Source organism: Mus caroli, chromosome 15 (assembly GCF_900094665.2).
Source record: "Mus caroli chromosome 15, CAROLI_EIJ_v1.1, whole genome shotgun sequence".
Classification (NCBI taxonomy): Eukaryota; Metazoa; Chordata; class Mammalia; order Rodentia; family Muridae; genus Mus; species Mus caroli.
This window is the reverse complement of record NC_034584.1, coordinates 10807926-10829060: the sequence shown is the minus strand read 5'-3', so window position 1 is coordinate 10829060 and position 21135 is coordinate 10807926. Positions and strand designations below refer to the sequence as shown.

Sequence of the window (21135 nt, the reverse complement as noted above, 5' to 3'; positions counted from 1 at the left end):
GCTCACACTTTCTGTGCAAGAGACCCAAGGCATCAGGCTAGGTTTCTTCTAAGGATACTTGGCTAAGCAATGTAACTAGTCCAGTTCCTCTCAGAACAGTTCTACTCACCTCAACTCACAGCATGACATTGAAACCAGGAGAATGTACTGGAGCAGAAGTGAGCAGAGATGTAAACTGTAGCACATTCTTATGGTAGGTCAGTGACTTGCTGAACTTTTGATATGGGATCTGGCTGCGCAATAGACTTGCTTGGTCAACTGGCATTGGTAGGGCTCATAGCCTGCCTGATGAAGGGTGATTATGCTACACAGAGCTATGATTGGTTCTGAGTGGTAAAATTCACACAAGCTCTTGGTTATTTGCATCAGGATCATTCCTTGTGCAAACTTGGATGTTGATGAGGATAAAGTGGTTTCTTAGTCAACAATTGCAATTTCTTTCTTTTAAAGTCAGTGGGTCCCTTGTATAGTTCTATTATGATTGTCCAGGGTTTAATTTTGTCCACCTCCAGGAAGGCAAAACACTTGGTAAAACTCTTTTTAGGCCTGCAATGTTTGAATTCAAAGAACATGGCCACACCTTTGGTTAACTTTTCAACGTATTTCTGGAGCTCAATGTCCACATTAAAATGAACGCAAGTATCTTCTTTTCTTGAAGCCACAGGGGTATCTTGTATGGGAGTTAAATCTATGCCATTCAAATCTTTCTCGCCGACTGTGATGTTTGGACCGATGCACTGCCCCCCACATCTTTCAAACTAATTCTCTCAATCCTGGTTGTAAGTAACATCATCCCTGGTTCTGATGACAACCTCTCAGCAATAAATTACCAAAAACTCTAGCAGATAAAAAAAAAAAAAAAAAAAAAAAAAAAAAAAAAAAAAAAAACGGTCCTGCTCTAGCACCACCTTTTTCATCATCTTCAAATTCCAAATTCTCTTCTTCACTAGCTGCTAAAATCCATCTTGATGGGATAGGGGATAGGGCTGAACATCAAATGGGGATTCTTTATTAAATGTAAGAATATTCTTCAGGATTGGCTCTTCCTCAGGTCCTCCAGTTTAAACTCTTACTGGGACTGTGTGGACAGTAATGCTGCACTTGGCAATTACAAATGTGTTGCAATTTTGCCTAGGGTTTTCCTTTGTTCTTCTGTGATTTCAGAATTATTGTGTTGAGCTTGGGCCTCCTTCTGTAAGTGTCTTGCTAATAGCTGCAGCAGACTCTGGGTCACATCCAACATGGCCGCTCCTGCCCCTACCCCAGAAAGAACATGCTCTAGGGCACCATCCTCCCCGGGATTTGCCCTGATATTAACAGGGCCATGAGGAACCTCTGAGGTCACCACCTCCACTCATCAAGGAGCCGCCCAAACCCACTTGCCACCACAGCCAAACTTTGCAGCTCCAAGGCAGCCACCTAGCCGAGGCCACCCAGATCTGCTTTCTTTGTCAGTGATCACAACCTCAAATGCATCATCAAGATTCATTTTTGTTTCATCTTGAAAAGGACTCCCATAAATGCGTGCACTGAAGAATTTTATATTTGAATTTTCACATAAAAACCCAAAGATTAAGACTTCTTTTTTCTGGCACACATTTAGCTAAAATTTCTTTAAAAGTAGAATTAAGAAAGAGGATATAACTCTGTAGTTGTCCCCCATAAGAACTACTGGAAAAAATTGACCAGACCATATATACATATACATATACATATACATATACATATACATATACATATACATATACATATACATATACATCATATACATATACATATACATATATATATGTATATGTATATGTATATATATATATATGTGTGTGTGTGTGTGTGTGCCATATATAGTGTGACTTTTGGGAAAGAAAACAGTGTCATAACATTCTGTTGTTTACCCGATTTCCTGAATGATATTAGTGCACTGTGATTGCATATTTAAGCAACAAAACCACCTTCCTAAGAAATCTTGAATGGTGTCATATTATTTTGTGTGTTATTAACCTGAAATAAAGTTGATAAATATATTTTTAGAATATTGGAAAATATAAAGTAACCTTTACTATTTAGCTAAAGAGATGACTATAACATCTTGAGTGCCAAACTAGTATCCGATATGTTAAAAATAACTCACTATGGAAAATATTAGAAATCTGAAGTGAGAAAGAAATGTACTGTGGGAGGGAAAGAGAAAGGACAGTAGACCAACACAGAAGAAGAAAATAGGAAAAATGGAGAAATGCATAGAAACATATCCGGATAAAGATAATTACACACTTTAATTCAATACCCAGGATCAAAGGATTGGATCTCTCCTTGTAATTTTTTTTAAAGAAGTTTAGGGTTGTAATTGTCTTTTCTCTTGGTCTTTACTAGAGGAAACAAAGTGATCACACATTTCCGTTAGGAAAAAATATAATTGCAGTAAAATTGTAAAGCTCATGAATACATATTTGTCTCAGATAAGTTATCTTTGACCTTGTAAGGGAAATAAACTGAAAGCTTGGTGGGAAGTCTTTGAATGTCTATAAACTAGGAATCATTTGATTTGTCACAGAGACAGTTCTCATCTTGAATGTGACTGCAATTGCTTTATGTTTTGATCAGTAAATCTTGAAAACATCCCATGTTTCAAAGAACTGTATAACCATGCTTTGCAGACTATAAATCAGATATGTAGAACACACTCTTCACTCCAAGGCTGTCAGCTTGATTTAAAAATGTTTGAAATGTGCTCATCTCCAGTCTGACATAAGAAAGAAGACAGAAAACTTTAATATTAGAGTCCCAACAGAAAAACAGAAAAAGATACATGACTTCTTGCTGTTGAGTCCTACTTTACTGTTCTATTTCCACATAAATTCACTTGTAAAGGTAGAGTCAAGCTCAGAGACAGGGAAGGCATCATGATTGCAAGTAAATTAGACTGTGGACACAAACTCAATTGAAAACACATGGCTAAGTGAGTTCTTCTTGTTCCTTTGGATATTAGATTAGCTAAAAGAGTGTTACAGGTGACTATTGTGTTCCTAAGACTGCTATTATAATGTGCTATGAAACAGATGATATTTTATATGTAAAAATTATCCTGTCCTAACTCTAGATTGAATATTTCTAAACTCAAGTTCTTGGCAAAGCCACATTCCCTCTCAGACTTTGGGAAGTATAGGTTTTTCCTTTTCTTGAGTCTATAGTGGTGGTTTTCAGTCTTCAGTGACATTATCTTCGAGATGCCTACTTCATACACAATACGTGTCATCACTAATGATTCACCCTTTATGAGAGTTCATTTTTTTAAAAAAAAGAATTAGGAAATATTGCTTTGTTTTTTATTTTGCAGAATCATTTGAGGAGCATTGACAATAACTCTTTGATGGTCTGCTATTGTTCTACACTGAATCCATCTAGCCTTGGACTCCTTTTGGTTGGGAGATTTGTAATTACTGCTTCTATTTTTCTGATGAACTGGAACATTACAAGAGGCACAAGGAAACTCAGAGAACCAAAGGATATACTTGTTTTCCACCAAACTGGAAAACTAAACAGAAATGGATGAATTTCTTGATATAAACAACTTAATGAAGTTAAATCAAGACAAAATAAGCAATTTGCACAGACCTATGACCCCTAGAGAGTTCGTTTTATTGTCCTCCAAAACCTGTGATCTTTCATTTATATAAGGTCATAAAGTTTTATGTAAATTACTAGACCAAGAACTCCTTTTTTAATAGGGTTATTTGGTTTTCTTGAGTTCAATTTCTAGATGCCAACAAAATTTTGCTGACATGATCCTGATATAACTGTCACCTAAGAGGCTCTGCCAGTGCCTGGCAAATATGCAAGTGGATACTCACAGTCATACATTGGACAGAGCACAGGGTCCCCAATGAAGGAGCTAGAAAATACTCAGGGAGCTGAAGGTGTTTGGAGCCCAATAAGAAGAACAACAATATGAACTAACCAGCAACCCCAGAGCTCCCAGGGACTAAACCACCAATCAAAGAAAACACATAGTGGGACTCATGGCACTTGCTGCATATGTAGCAAAGGATGGCCTAGTCAGTCATCAATGGGGAGAGGCCCTTGGTCCTGTGAAGTTTCTATGCCCCTTCATAGGGGAATTTCTGGGCCAGGAAGCAGGAGTGGGTGTGTTGGGGAGCAGGAGGAGGAGAGAGGGGATAATGGATTTTTGGAGGAGAAACTAGGAAAGCAGATAACATTTGAAATGTAAATAAAGAAAATATCTAAAAAAACAAAAACAAAAACAAACAACAACAATAAAAAAAAACCCTCCTATTCCCTGGTGTGATTAATCTGAATTGTATCATCTTCAACACTAGCTCCATTGAGGTAACTCTATGAGATTTAGAGAGTTAGGATGTCAATTCACCTTTCTGTGTAAGACAATCAAAATAAAATGTTTGTTTTATAAAATTGAAAATCTATTCTTTTTTTCATGGAACATCAAAAATGACGATGTTTTCTCTATACCTGCTTTGCAAAAGAACTTTCTAAAATTTATTGAGAATTTTAGGGATTTTGTTTTCGGCATTCCTTTAAATTATTACTAAGAAATAGTATTCAACTTGAAAATATATAAATTCTAGTGAAATAAGTAATCATATATATATATATATACACACATTATAATAGTATTGACTTTCTGTGTATTTGTAAAAATGTAAAACCTATTCTATGTATTCAGTTATTCAATTTGTACCTCTACAATTTAAAATACAGTAGTTGTATTTACAATATATACGCTATAGCTCTAAATTTTATATTTCAACATTTTCCTGCTTACATATACTTTCATCTTAAATCTAATCAAATTAATGCAAAAGATTAATAGTCATACAGAATAACTTTCTGTGTTTCTTTTATTTAACGTTATAAGCTTCGTTAAATTTCATGAGTCTTTTAACTGGAGTTTATACAGGCTGTCTGTCTCCATGATATAAAATATACACTCCTGAATATGTCATTTAAGAGGACTCCTGTCTTTGCAGTCTGTATAAACATTTCCTATTTCCTTGTTATATTTTCCTCTGTCCTAGTACAATGAGCCGTTTAACTACTAAATTAATACCTACAACACGGTTATTTACTATATTTTTGTTGTTAATACTGTGGGACTGTATGCTGTTTTATGGACCCAGGATTTCTCAATATTTATGCTATATTTGTTGTGGTAATATTCATCGATACAACCTGCATTGGTCATTTTATCATAATCTTCATTTTCTAAGCATGAATGGTAAAGAACTGTATGGCTGAACTCTTGTCCCTTGAGTCACACATATCTCCGTGTGACTTCAAAAATTTTGCTTTAATACCTCAACTTCTTCTGAGCCCTGGAACCATTGTAGTTCTATGTCAACACAATCTCATTTGTCAGAGTTCTTTCTTAGATAATCATGTGTCCTGCTGTAACTCATTCTTGAATTTGTTACATGATTTTTACTTAAAAAGAATATAAAATCATGAATTTTTTTTTTACAAAATCTTATCTTGCTACTCTATTCAACATAAAAAAAATCCTTCACAGTGTCCATTTCAGAGGGAATCATTACAGCCTTTTTAATTGATATATATTATCAATTAATATATCAATATTATATATATATATATATATATATATATATAGAGAGAGAGAGAGAAATATAAAGATGTAGAGGGAGAATTTTAAACATAGACCTAGACATGATATAGAAATAGACAAAATCTCCACAACTTTTAAGGTCTCAGCAAGGTGAGCTTGCACTGTTTGAATTATTCTGGGATACAGTGGAACAAAGACTATTTTACTGCCTGCCACATTTCCTGTTATAGATTGTTCATTACTTCTAACCAGCTTGACAATAGCATGGAGGATACTGCCTCTCCATATGCCAGATCTACAGGGGGGATGTTGTATCCTTAGTATAGTATCCAACAATAGATTAATATTTATTCCAGATTAACATGGAATAATTGATCACCCACAGTACATATATAACATATTTTATCAGGGGTTGTTTATCATTTAAGTCCTCCATGAACTGTTGAACAATTTTTAGAGCATGCTAGAAAGTCACTAATGCAGTATTTGGCTTTTTGTCAAGCTTTTCCCTAGGAACACTGGTTCACATGAGTCTCATCTCATTTGTCTTCAAGTTACACAAATAGACTAATTCTCTTTCTCTGTCATTCTCTCATTGCCAATTGATTGCTTGAGAAGTGCACAAGATTTATTCTCATGCCACCCCGCATCATCACATGCCATTAGAAAGATCACATCTCACCATGGAGCTCAAGCAAAGTTTTAAGCCTCATACTAATTACAAGGATTCGGCTTCTCCCCAAATTTCCCCTGAACAGATTCCTGTTTGGCTCAATGAACTGGGAAACAAGCCCTGCTTCTCTCATGCTTTAATGTTTCAGTAAAGTCCTGTTATTCTTCTGTTATCTTCTACTCTATGATATTCTTGAGACCCTCAGCCAATAAGGACCAACATTTAAGAATGGTTTCTTGCCCTCTTCCCAGTTGTCTTATTTAGGGATTTAGTGTTGTGAAAAGACACCAGGACCAAGGCAAGTCTTATAAAGGAGAATATTTAATTGGGCTCAGGCCATTATTAAGGCATGACACTCTCCAGGAAGGCATGGTGCAGGAGTTGCTGAGAGTCCATCTTTATCTGAAGACCACTAGAGGAAAACTGTCTCCCATGAGGTTAGGAAGAGGGTGTCATTGTCCACCCCCACAGGGACACTCTTCCTCCAATGAAGCCAGCTTTCTGTTTTCCAAATGCCTCACTGCCTAAGCTTGACTGTCCTGCAATTTGCTCTGTAGATTGATTTTGAACTCAGCTCTCTGCGTGGCTGTCTCCTGAATACTGGGAATAAAGGCATTTATCACATGCCTTAACTTACACTTTTCTTCACCTAAAACTTGCTTTGTACCAGGCTGGTCTTGAACTCAGAAATATAGTTGGCTTTGTCTCCTATGATGAAAGGTATGTACCACCATGCCTAGGCCTCTAGCTCTGGATTGTAGTTCATTCCAGGTTAAAATTGCAAAATATTCCGTGTTTAACTGTGCTTGATTAGAATGTTTGCTTTGAGACTAAACTAGAGAACAAAGTCACTGCTGGGATTTTTTGAGATTTCCTCTGTTCATACAATGAATTTAAGACTATTTAGTAGACTTATCAGACAAGGACAAAAGGAGTCACATTCTTCATCAAAGTACCACAAAAACAGTGCCTAGGACACATACTGAAATTCTTCTCCACTGAACCATCTTGAGCCAGGTCTTTACAGTTTAAATCACTCTCAGCAACAAAGTCTTCCATATTCCTACTAGAATAGCAGACTAAACCCCAATTAAAGCATCTCTTGCTTTCCATATCTAAATTCCCTAAATCTACATTCTTCCAAACAAAAGCATGATCAAATCTATCATATCAATAACATGACTCATGGTACCAACTTCTGTCTTAGGGTTTTACTACTGTGAAGAGACACCATGACCACAGAAACTCTTATAAGGATAATATTGGAGCAGGCTTACAGGTTCAGAAGTTCAGTCCGTTATTATCAAGGTGGAAGCATGGCACATTCCAGGCAGGCATGGTACAGGAGGAGCTGAAAATTTTACATTTTCATCTGAAGGCCACTAGGAGAAGACTGGATCCCATGTGGTTAGGAGGAGGGTCTCATTGCCCATCCCCACTGTGACACACTTCCTCCAATGAGGCCACACCCACTTTAACAAGGCCATACCTCACAATAGTGTCATTGTCTGGGAGGAGCTTATTCAAACCACCACACCAGTCTACTTTCTTCCTACTGTCTCAAGTCTTTGATATGGAGCCAGGGATCCTTCCAACCACATTAGCCTTCCCTTCAAAGGCACCCTCATTCCTTTGTGATTCTATGACCTACTGACCTGTATAACCACTCTCCTTCAGGGACCTATAGACTCCACACTAGGCACATATTTGTGTAGTGGACATTCATTCTTCATCCTGTCCTCCATTCTTGTCTTTCCAGACTGAGTCTCTTAGACCTTCTTCAGTCTACACATAGGATCTGTTCTCCTGTCAGGCCTCCATCCCTTAGGAGGCCCATTGTTATGGACACATAATGTCCCCTTATTATTCTTAGTGATAGCTCCTTTCAACTGGGCTACATGCAGAGAGACTTTGAGATATTCAGTCCTAAATTTGATGTCTTTATCAAAACAATCTATGCAATATTCAGGTATCTATCCAGAAAAGGAGGTAAAAACAGTGTAAGATCCAGAAGTTGTCACTGACTACAAGAGAATGGCATCTTCCAGACACAACTGGACTGATGCACCTAGGAAGTTAGATTGTGACAGCATACATAATACATGCTCAGGTTCACAGATAAAAATCCCACCCTGAGAAGTGGACCCAAAGTTCCACCACTAAACAAGAAGCAATTCATAATTGCTACCTGCTGGGAATGGTAAAGATAAAGTTTTTTTTCCAATAGACTGTTATTGAACATATTAAACATGCTCCATGAAAAGCCCCAAACCAACAAGATACTGATAAACATAAAATTTTACGTATTTTGTGGGGTTTTTATATTTCCTTTTGTCACTTTTTGTGTCATTGGTTTTCCTTTCTTCAGTTCTTTCTTTCCATTTCTTTTTTAACTTATTTTGTGGCAAAATAATTTTCTGGGACCATAGATTGTGTGACTAGGAAGTAGGGAGGATATAAGAGGAGTTCCAGAGTGGAAATAATATGATTAATTATGTTGTATGAAAAATTATTAAAAGGGGGAGTAACGACTTGTTGAAGACAGTCTATTAGAAACATATTTTCTTCATTATGTCTTAGATTAGGAAGCCATTGTCTGAATAATCGACAAGCAGTTATATAACCAAGTGACTCTGCATCCCTGGAACATAGACTGATCTCACATGACTCTACATCCACAGCTTTACAATCAGGCTATGATAGGCTCTGAAGTGTATGTTCAAACTACCCCAACACACGCAAGTCAGAAATAAACTATTACCAAATGACTGTTATTTCTTGTTCTAGCCCATTTTTGAGGTCCTCATCTGCATCCTTTTTCCTTGATTTTTTTTCCTTTGCATTACACTAAATGATAAACCTGAGGGATTTAACCTAAAAATTTACCTTGTCTCTCACTCTTCAGAGTTTGATTTTTATTAGGTTTTCAATTTGGTAATTAATCTCAGAATTGGCTCTTTACTGGAGTGCTGATTTGTATTATTTTACTTTGAACTCCTGCCAGATGTTCAAAATTTTGTTAACACTTTCTCCATATATATACATATATATATATGTATATATACACATATAGATATGCTATTTTTCCTGACAAAACAGACGCCAATGTGGAAAATGGAATGTGCATATCTTTCCCTCATTGTCTCTCCTTGTGTGGAAACTTTCTTTCTAGGCAGGCAGTAGAGCTTCCCCTGCATTCCTTAATGCTCATATCATATCTACCTAACAGTAAAAATAGCCTTCTTATAGTCATGGCATATACATTTTTTAAAACACAACCATACGTTCTCTAGCTCATATGTAATTAAAGGAAAGTCCCTGTATTCATGAGGTAGGATCCACTCTGCAAATGAGCTTGCCACCTTATGCTGTATAAAGAACTGTATCCACATACTACCCATGGGATGTTTTACCATCAGACATTTTACTCTTAGTTTGTTGGTTTCTTGGCATCTAACCACCATAGTGAGGAACATGCAAAACCTGGTACCCTCCCCTCCAAAGCAGCATACTTTTTCATTCCCATTAAGAAAGTTAGCAACATTAGAATTGTCGGCGTGGAAACCTCAACCTCAGTTGTATGTCTTATGACCCATTCAGACATCATACAATTTCACCTTCCCAGTTTTTCTTTCATCTCTTGTTCCTTGTCTGGATGTCAATTATGTTGTATAACATTTCATGGAAATAAAATATATACCAGCTATCACCCTCTTGAAGCAGTGAGTTTGCTGAGGATATGTAAGGGAAAGTAGAAAGACAGCTTTAAGAGGTATAGGTAACTCAACTGCAGTTGCATCTTTAAAAGAAACTCAAAAGAGCTGTGTTGACAGAGCTCCCTGCTGAATTTGAAAGACACTTTGCCAGTGCATATCTGTGTAACCTGCATTCCCTTACTGTTTTTGTTTTTTTTTTCTTCAGGAAAAGGCATTTGAATGATGAGGTGTTCTTAGTTCCTCGGTCTTTTTGGTTATACCAGTTTTCTTTTTGTTTGTGTGTGTTGGCTTGTGTGTTGGACTTCCATTGCTGGGTGTGGAGCCACTATTTTTTTAATATTTTTTATTACTATTTTCCTCAATTACATTTCCAATGCTATCCCAAAAGTCCCCCATACTTTTCCCCCCACTTCCCTACCCACCCATTCCCATTTTTTTTTGGCCCTAGCGTTCTCCTGTACTGGGGCATATAAAGTTTGCATGTCCAATGGACCTCTCTTTCCAGTGATGGCTGAGTAGGCCATCTTTTGATACATATGCAGCTAGAGTCAAGAGCTCCGGGGTACTGGTTAGTTCATAATGTTGTTCCACATATAAGGTTGCAGATCCCTTTAGCTCCTTGGGTACTTCCTCTAGCTCCTCCATTGGGAGCCCTGTGATCCATCAGCTGACTGTGAGCAACCACTTCTGTGTTTGCTAGGCCCCGGCATAGTCTCACAAGAGACAGGTATATCTGGGTCCTTTCAGCAAAATCTTGCTAGTATATGCAATGGTGTCAGAATTTGGAAGCTGATTATGGGATGGATCCCTGGATATGGCAGTCTCTAGATGGTCCATCCTTTCGTCACAGCTCCAAACTTTGTCTCTGTAACCCCTTCCATGGGTGTTCTGTTCCCAATTCTAAGATATCAGTGTAGTTTTCTTAATTGTATGTGCCTTCACTGCCCCTTCACCTCCTTCAGTACACATCCTAATGCAGAGGAAATGTGGTCACAAGAAATAGTTAGAATGAGCCTGCTTGTGGACGTTGTACATCGTGGTGCGCACTAGGCTCCGCACCACGATGTACAACGTCCACAAGCAGCTCCAGTAGTACCATGTCCAATTTTCTGAGAAACCGCCAGACTGATTTCCAGAGTGGTTGTACAAGCTTGCAATCCCACCAACAATGGAGGAGTGTTCCTCTTTCTCCACATCCTCGCCAGCATCTGCTGTCAACTGAATTTTTGATCTTAGCCATTCTGACTGGTGTGAGGTGGAATCTCAGGGTTGTTTTGATTTGCATTTCCCTGATGATTAAGGATGTTGAACATTTTTTCAGGTGCTTCTCTGCCATACGGTATTCCTCAGGTGAGAATTCTTTGTTCAGTTCTGAGCCCCATTTTTTAATGGGGTTATTTGATTTTCTGGAGTCCACCTTCTTGAGTTCTTTATATATATTGGATATTAGTCCCCTATCTGATTTAGGATAGGTAAAGATCCTTTCCCAATCCGTTGGTGGTTTTTTTGTCTTATTGATGGTGTCTTTAGCCTTGCAGAAGCTTGGCAGTTTCAAGAGGTCCCATTTGTCAATTCTCGATCTTACAGCACAAGCTATTGCTGTTCTATTCAGGAATTTTTCCCCGTGCCCATATCTTCAAGGCTTTTCCCCACTTTCTCCTCTATAAGTTTCAGTGTAGTTTTCTTTCTTTTTTTTTTATTACATCTTTTCCTCAATTACATTTCCAATGCTATCCCAAAAGTCCCCCATACCCTCCCCCCTACTTCCCTACCCACCCATTCCCATTTTTTTTGGCCTTGGCGTTCCCCTGTACTGGGGCATATAAAGTTTGCATGTCCAATGGGCCTCTCTTTCCAGTGATGGCCGACTAGGCCATCTTTTGATACATATGCAGCTAGAGTCAAGAGCTCCGGGGTACTGGTTAGTTCATAATGTTGTTCCACCCATAGGGTTGCGGATCCCTTCAGCTCCTTTGGTACTTTCTCCAGCTCCTCCATCGGGGGCCCTGTGATCCATTCACTAGCTGACTGTGAGCATCCACTTCTGTGTTTGCCAGGCCCCGGCATAGTCTCACAAGAGACAGCTATATCTGGGTCCTTTCAGCAAAATCTTGCTAGTATATGCAATGGTGTCAGAATTTGGATGCTGATCATGGGATGGATCTCTGGATATGGCAGTCTCTAGATGGTCCATCCTTTCGTCACAGCTCCAAACTTTGTCTCTGTAACCCCTTCCATGGGTGTTCTGTTCCCAATTCTAAGATATCAGTGTAGTTTTCTTAATTGTATGTGCCTTCACTGCCCCTTCACCTCCTTCAGTACACATCCTAATGCAGAGGAAATGTGGTCACAAGAAATAGTTAGAATGAGAATAGTAAAGTAAATGTACTTAGCTTGAATGAAGCTATTTGTAATACTAGTTTTGCTTTGGTCAAATGCTACTGTGTGTGTGTGTGTGTGTGTGTGTGTGTGTGTGTGTGTGTGTAAGTATGTGTAATTTATCATGGTATCCATATTTCTGTATATGTAATAATGCCACTCCCCGGTGTTAAATCCACTTCCAGGCTACCAAACTCTACCTTCTTAAACCAATGAGCTCGGTGTGATTGTTTATAGAAGCATCCCTACAGGACTTGGAGGAACATGGAAAAGAGAGATATAGTTGTATAGTTGAAAAAAAATCTGCACCAGCATGGGAAATGATCCACAAAAGCTGGTTTTTACATACTTTTTAGTGGCAGGGTCCAAAAGCATTGATCATAATGACTCATTTGGAGGTTCTTTATCCCAGAAGACAGATGATTTAGCACCACTGCTTATTCACATTGCTGAACCAGTCCACAATAAAACTCAGATATCTTAGCAATAACAAATTTTGTAAGTACTATTTTCTGAAGATGGTTTCCCACATGGCACTAGTCTTGGCAAGAGACAAACAGCCATTTGTTCCACAGACATCTCACAAGGCACATAGCTTGCTTTTCCAGAAAAAAAATGAATTCTGGTGGGGATATCAGTCGGCCAGTGACATCCTAGCACTCATTGGGGGTCAGCAAGGGATAGCAGTTTTCCTAATGCATATTTCTGTGACAACTGCACTGAATATAGTAAAACAGAGGCATCATTCAGTGGTAGAGGGTAAGCCATGGTCTACTCTGCTCCTCTCAGTTCTCTACTAGGGGAGGGCATGCAGCATATTGATGTGCATAATGAAATCAACTGACAGACTGCCCCCTCCTTTTTTTTACTTCCTAAATAGTCTAGTAGCCTTGGTTGTCACCTTTTTTTTTTTTTATCAAATCAACATGAACTGTTCACTCATTATCCACTGATCTTACAAGTGTAAATGAAACAGAAATGACATATCTCATTGCTTGTATTATCTCAGTAATTCAGTTGAATAATGGATTATTGCTTACTATTTTTATGTACCTTCCATCTTAAAGTTCATTTCACATTGCATTTGTTCTGGCTTTCTATAAGTGTCAATGCTAATTATTAAAAATATATACTTGAGATTTGTTCCTGGAGTCATAAACATAATGCTTCAGGTTACAAATAAAAATTTCCAACCAGGACACAAAAGTAAATAGGGAAACATCCAACTTAAAACCTAGCTAGTCAACTGTATTCTATTTCAAAATAAACCACAAGAGTATAAACTGAATTTTTAGAATTCAAGTTTTCCTAAGTAAGCTTCAATGGAGCTGGTGAGTTTGTTTTCCTGGAATTAGCACTATGGACAGTCATTGGAAGATAATTAATTGAACATTCTGAAGCCAGCATATTTTTAGCCTCTCTATGTGAACATTTCATCAAGTGGGATATTGGATACATGTGACTTTTTTCTGCGAATAAAAAATAATCTATATGTGTGGATCATTACTTGATTTCTGTGTGATGCAAAGTCCTAATAAGTATGGGTTCAATTGAGGGAAATAATGAGTGAAAATTTTGATATTTCTGAAAGTTATGAAATTTGGCTTCCCAAACTACCTCAGCATAGCTCTTTGGAGCAGACTCTTTAGACCGTCACTATTAACATTTAGAATTGCATCATTCTTTAGGTGGGACAGACCCTATGTCTTAGAGATGACTTCTGCACATTTTCTGGTGCTTTTCCAATAAATATCACTAACAGGAATCCTCCCTTTCAAGATGGAATAGCTAAAATGACTCCAGGCATTTCAAGGTGCAATGGGGGCATATTGTGCCCACCTTCACGAGCAGTTAAGGAGTACTTCTATATGATATACTAGTTTAAAGTATTTTTGGTCTTTTAGATCAGAACATGATTTCTTTCATAAGTGAAACAACTTCTATTTCAGATACGTCAAATTCCCACTTTACCTTCATTTTTCCACTATGCCATTACTTTTAACCACAGTCCCACATTTTAAAGGTTACACATTACAATGCCCTTGTGATGCATTGAAGGCTGCTCTATATTTAATTCCCTTTTCTCTACCTCTATTTTATTTCCAAAATTTTTTATAGAATATTACTCTTGCATATGTTTGTTTTTAATAACTTTCAGTGCTTTAGTACAGAGAATTAAAAAAAAAAAACTTTTAACGTGGCTAGCAAATCACTCTTTGTATAACTCTATTGACATAAAGAAATGACTGTACCTGGGTAGAAATTTAAACAGTATAGAAAAGATCTCAAAATAAAGTAAAACTCACATATACAAACTCCTACTATCTTTTGCCAGAGAACTTGGTGAATCTTAGAAATAACTATCTCAGAAGTAAATTTAATACATATGAAAGGAGGATTAGGAAGGTTTGTCAGTTGGGAGGGAACTTACATCCTGTGCAAGCATGAGCACAAGAAATGGGAATGCTAGAATGTACAAAAATGACTATTGGGCATGGTATCCTGCCTACAATCCCGATGCTCCAAAGGAAGAGACAGGACTCATTAAAAAAGCTGGACAAACACAGTAATAGTGAGCTCTGGGTTCAACTGAAAGATTCTTCCTCCAACATTAAGGTGAAGTTCTAATGAGGAATACTCTACTGGCAACATTATGTCCCCCCTACAAACACACCACACACACACACACACACACACACACACACACACACACACACACAGAGAGAGAGAGAGAGAGAGAGAGAGAGAGAGAGAGAGAGATTGAGAGTGAGACAGAGACAGAGAGAGAGACAGAGAGAGAAAAGGGATTTTAAAATAATAAATCTTAAAATATGAAGAGTGAAGAGGTAATACTCAGATGTTTGTTTCTTTCCCCGTAAGTATGTACACACACAGAGAAATGCAAACACGCACACAGAGCTGCATACCACATCAACATCAAGACACACACACACACACACACACACACACACACACACAAATCATGACAGTATTTCGGAGACAATTCTTCTTGGGGTAATTCTCTCTCTCTCTCTCTCATGCATATGTGTGTGTTTGTGGTGTGTAGATATACATTCTCTTGTAAAGAATTATCAGAGTAGAAAAATTCTTAAAATAGAAAAAAAACCAGAATTTGTTAACATTTATATTATTGTTAGCAAGGAAAGTGATGGTACCTGGAATAGAATTGTTATTTAGGGAAGTTAATTTGACAAGAATGTATAGGTTGGATTAAAAAAGTAAGAGAATGGAGACAGGGGTACCAATAGGGAACTAAACAATGATCCTGGTGAGAGTTAATGAGGCTTCAAGTGAAATCATTGCCCCAGGGAGAAAAATAGAAGGTTAATACAGACTGTTGGTGTTTTATCAGCGTAGATGAGCTATCTGGCCTCAGAATTCTGAGGTTGTTATTTTATATTAATTTAATTAATATATTACTATTTTAAGTACATAATAATATTTGTTTAGATTTGCATTGAATTGAAATGTTAATATGTAGCTACAATGTTAGTTTAGCAAGAGAAGAATATTTAAGAGTATCTGTGGCAGAGAAGAATGCAGACTGTGTGAAATAAAAGAGTTTCCAATTTCCCTGGGAATCACATAGACATTCAAATAAAATAAAATGAAGATAATCTGAATCATTCTAGAAAGTTCTTACAAAGTAGTTCTGAAGTTATTTTTCTGATACATTCTTGTTGGTTGATTCTTACATACTTATTAAACTCAATATAGCATCATTGTGAACCATATGTTGCCAAGAAGAAAACCTCAAAAGGAGGATGGACATGTATGGAATTAGGCCAGTCTGTTTCTCAAAAGGTCCTCTACCCAGTCCTCATTTGTGATTCTGCTTGTTTGTGTTTGCTTTGCTCTCTATTACCCTGACTAGAGCTGAGCAACATGAGCTTCAATTATTCCGTATATATCCACAGGATCATATTATTCTTATGAAGATAGGTTTTACATAAGGTTATGTCCAGTAAGAAAATGTAAGTTTGACTGTGGGAGGTGGGGTGACTGGGAGGGAGTAGTGAGCGAGATATAAAATGAATAAGTAAAAAAATAAAATTAAATCAAAAATATTTTTATAGAACTGATGGCAAAAGCTACCTCAGCTGTGATCGATTTGGATGATAACTAAAGTTGTTCATTTCACAAAGTGCAATTTTTCAGCTTAATGTTTTTTAATGTGTATTTATGAATTCCTGTGTGTGCACAAGAAACATACTAACAGATACACTAAATTTTAATGTATGTGCTAAAGTAGCTGATTCTCTTTACATAAGCTGAAAATGTCCTCCCAAATCCATAATTTATATTTTGTATTAATTATAATTTTCACTGGGTCAATTTATAGCAAAGTATTAATTTGTAAAAGGAAAGTTTTATATTACACCTTTTGTGATAATTGAATTTCTTCTTAAATTCCATCTTGGCTTTGATAAACTATATTTTATGTAGCATAGGAATTACTATCCCATGACTTTGGATGACCTTTTCCAATATTATATTCATTATATGGCTAGATGATCATTCACCACTATTTAAATGTTAGAATTTTAAAGAGTAACTGGGAGATTAAAATTTACTGTTTGTCATTGAACTTTTTATTTCCTTTCAGATACTCATACCAGTAAGTATGTTTCATTTGTTTTTTTTTTTGTTTGTTTGTTCGTTTTTTGTTTTTCAAGACAGGGTTTCTCTGTGTAGCTCTGGCTTTCCTGGAACTCATTCTGTAGACCAGGCAAGTGTCAAACTCAGAAATCTGTCTGTCTCTGCCTCCTAAGTGCTGGGATTAAAGGCGTGCACCACCACTGCCTGGCATAAGTACGTTATTTGATTTACTTTAAAAGAATTTTATCTTAGTATGCTTGATCAAAAACTAGTTATACATAGTAACCTCAAAGAAAATACATTTGTTTTAAAATAATGCCATATAGTTGTGATAGAATGTAATTAACTCTGTACATATAACAGTTCATATATGAATTATGTAGAATCTACATATGTAATAACAACCACTATTAAGAAATAATATTATTCTACCACAATTAGCTACTCTTCAAGCCAATATCTGCCTCTTAACTCTTGGCCAAAACTCTAGTGGGTGTCTGTCTCTACAGATAAGCATCATGGAATTCAAAGTTAGCAGCAATGATTATTTCTCTTTTGTGCTTCCTTAAGTCGTGTCCTCTCTTCTGAGACATAGTCACATTATTTAGTCTATGTATAGTTAATTCTTTATTGGAGAGTAGTATTGCACCATACAAACAATCTAATTGTCATTGAATATTTAGATGTTGGACATATTGTTGCCAAAGTATAATTATTCTGAATAAACTTGGTATAAAAATCTGTTTATACATACATTTGCTTATTTTGTCATGAAAGAAGTTGTTGTGCTTAAAATGGCTAATATGGAGTTAGAAAAATAACCGAAGGTGCATTTACACAGTGGAGTACTACTCAGCTGTTAAAAACAATGACTTCATGATTTTCTTAGGCAAATGGATGAAAATAGAAAATATCATCCTGAGTAAGATAACCCAATTCCAAAACAATACACATAGTATGCACGCACTGATAAGTGGATATTAGCCCACAAGCTCAGAATATCCAAGATACAATTCACAGACCACATGAAGCTCAAGAAGAAAGAAGCCAAAGTGTGGATCCTTTGGTCCTTCTTAGAAGGGGTAACACAATACGGAAGCAAATACAGAGATAAATTGTGGAGCAGAGACTGAAGGAAAGGTCACCTAGAGACTGCCCCCCCACCCCGGGATCCATCCCATATACAGTTGCCAAACCCAGACACTATTGTGGATGCCAAGAAGTGCAAGCTGGCAGGAGCCTGATATAGCTGTCTCCTGAGAGGCCCTGCCAAGTGCCTGAGAAATACAGAAGTAGATGCTCACAGTCAATGCTCATTGGCAGGAACACAGGGTCCCCAATGAAGGAGCTAGAGAAAGTAGCCAAGGAGCTGAAGGGGTTTGTAACCCCATAGGAAGAACAACAATATCAACCAACCAGACCTCAGAGCTCCCAGGGATTAAACCACCAACAAAGGAGTACACATGGAGGGACCCAGGACTCCAGCCTTATATTCAGCAGAGGATGGCCTTGTCAGGCATCAATAGGAGGAGAGACCCTTGGTTCTGTGAAGACTTGATGCCCCAGTGTAGGGGAATGTAAAGGCAGGGAGGCAGGAGTGGGTGAATGGGTGGGATAACACCTTCATAGGAGCAAGGATGGGGGTATGATATAGGGCATTTCTGGGGGTGGGGTGGGAACCTTTTGAGATAACATTTGAAAGGTAAATAAAGAAAATATCCAATAAAAAAATTTAAAAGGCAAAACTTGAAAAAAATTTAAAAAACAAAACACGAGGAATACTTCTTTAGACTTATATTAGCCATAAGAACCTTGAAGCTTACCTCACATTACTAAATAGAAAACTCTTTAATTTTAGTATAATGTTTCCTGAAAACATAAAATAAATTAAAACTAGGTTTCACCAGATTTATTTATTCATTTTTTTAGTTAATGAAGCTTACCAGCTCAGGGTAGGCAAGAACAGTAGAATGTTGGACACACCTCAATAAGAATGAGGCATGACATGCAGAATAAGCCCTGAAATTCCCCCTCCCATGCTCATTGCCTGTTATTTTTGCAGAAGACAGGAACAGAGATGTGAAAACCGAGAACTTTGTCTGTATAGTTCTAGTCTTGGGGAATGCATTATTCTGAACACTGGTCATCAACATATCATCTACAAACCCACAAGTGCCGTGCTCGGACTAAAAGGGGGCTATCATTTTGAAATCTGTATCATTTTTATGCAACAGTTTACAACTATTATTGGCAAAGGGAGCAAACGGAGAATTTATCTTAAGGAAATTTGCAGCCCCAGTGATGTGGCAGAAAGACGTGTGCCTTGTCTCCACTGGTCTCTTAAGCCTGCTATCTTAATATTTATAAGCACTCCGCTTTGTAATGTTCTGCTTCATGATACATACTAATTTATGTGAGCGGGGAGATCACACGGGGTTTAGACTCTGGTTGTGAGACAGAATAATTGCAACACATGTGGTTTCCTTGAGGTAAATTGCTTGTAGCTATGCAGACGCATGGCAATACTTGTTAACAGTATTGTGTTATCTCTCCACTACAGAGCCACTAATATATCTCCACTGAAACTGCATGCAACAGAGCCTTATTTACTTGATTTAATACTGTGCCAGATTAAAGTTCTCTTGGAGATATGTTTATTCTCTACAAGAAAGACTACTAAGATGCAAATTTTAAAATCTTTATAGAGTATTTTGGAAACTTTCTGTTCTAAAGGACACAATATTTATTGATTCTTAAGTGTGAAAATTTTCACATTGTTTCTTACTTACAAAGTTGCTTTTATCAGTGTACCTCCTTCAACTGAAGCTCTTTCTAATAAGTTCACAAAAAGATTTCAATATTAGCATTTGTCGCTTGCTTTAGATGTTTTATTACCTTATGTTTTACATAAGAGGAATGCGATGAAATTGAATTTTATTGTATTACAGAAATATTCGAAATTGATCACCTTAATAATCTATGTAATTAGATGTCTTTTATCTTTGTTACAGTTGGTATCTCTATTCTCAAAATCTGAGAATCAAAGAGAATCACTTAAATTGTCTAGTTAATATATTATGCATAGCCCAGCTCTTTCACTCAAAGAAATGCTTACTAATAACCTGATATTTACATAGTAAAATTTTGGTTCACCCAAAATCGATAAATTAGATGGCCTTTAGTTGCAGCCGATGGTAGATTTTTACATCAAAACAGTAACACTTGAGTGGTGTTTTCAGTATTAATCATTTTTATAGCCCTTATATTAACAGAATGATTGCTTCCATAATAACTGTGTTTGCACTTAAAAATAACCAATAGGGATATGTACATAATCAAACAACATTTTTCAATGACTATGCTTGGTCTAGAATCAAAATTATCCCCCCCCCATTTTTTTAATAAGTTGTGGAGATAAAGTGACTCCCTGGGCAAGGGAAATGAGAAGTGGTGCTTCTTTGTTCACATTGGCCTTCATGCTTTGTGATGTTTCCTGGTTTCTCTGGTATGATGCAGCCTTTGTCATACAACACTGGCCATATGTAATCCAGTCTAATAAAAACGTTAATATAAAAGTAAAACACATATTTCAATCACTGAAGGATAAGACCTATGAGAAAGAGACAATTAAAAGCATAGATACTTACATAACATGGAAGAAGTTTATACTTTCTTATAAAAGTGTGTCTAAGTGAATAATTTTGAAGACAAGAAAGTTAAAAGAAAAGTAAACAGTAGTTTACAAATAAAAACAAACTTTATACAAACCATTATTGTTCCCAGATGTTCACATTTCACAGGAAACTTTAAAAAATATGTTTTATAGATTTATTGACTATCTGTTTGATTTGTTTTTATATACTTAGCGCAAATTTGAAAGTATAATGAAGCAAAAGGAAGCATAATGTGAAACATTTAAAAAGCACAGGGAAGAATGCTATTCTGAATGTGCTTGCAATGCATTTGTATTTAGAGAAATCTTTCAACTTTGTGTGAAAAAAACATAACATTGCACAAGAACAGCAAAGACAATAGCCATTTGTTAATTTTTAGTTATTGATGATGATTAAGAAAAACAATGGTTAGTACATAAACTTCCCATCGTAGTATTTGAGTTAGAGTTTATGTTCTTTCATCATAGGCAAAAT

At 36.8% G+C, this 21135-nt stretch overlaps 1 pseudogene; it reads right to left on the bottom strand.

Moving 5' to 3' along the window:
• Window positions 1-371: 371 nt before the first annotated feature.
• On the bottom strand, window positions 372-1243 carry LOC110310751 (annotated as a pseudogene).
• Between the last annotated feature and the right edge of the window lie 19892 nt (window positions 1244-21135).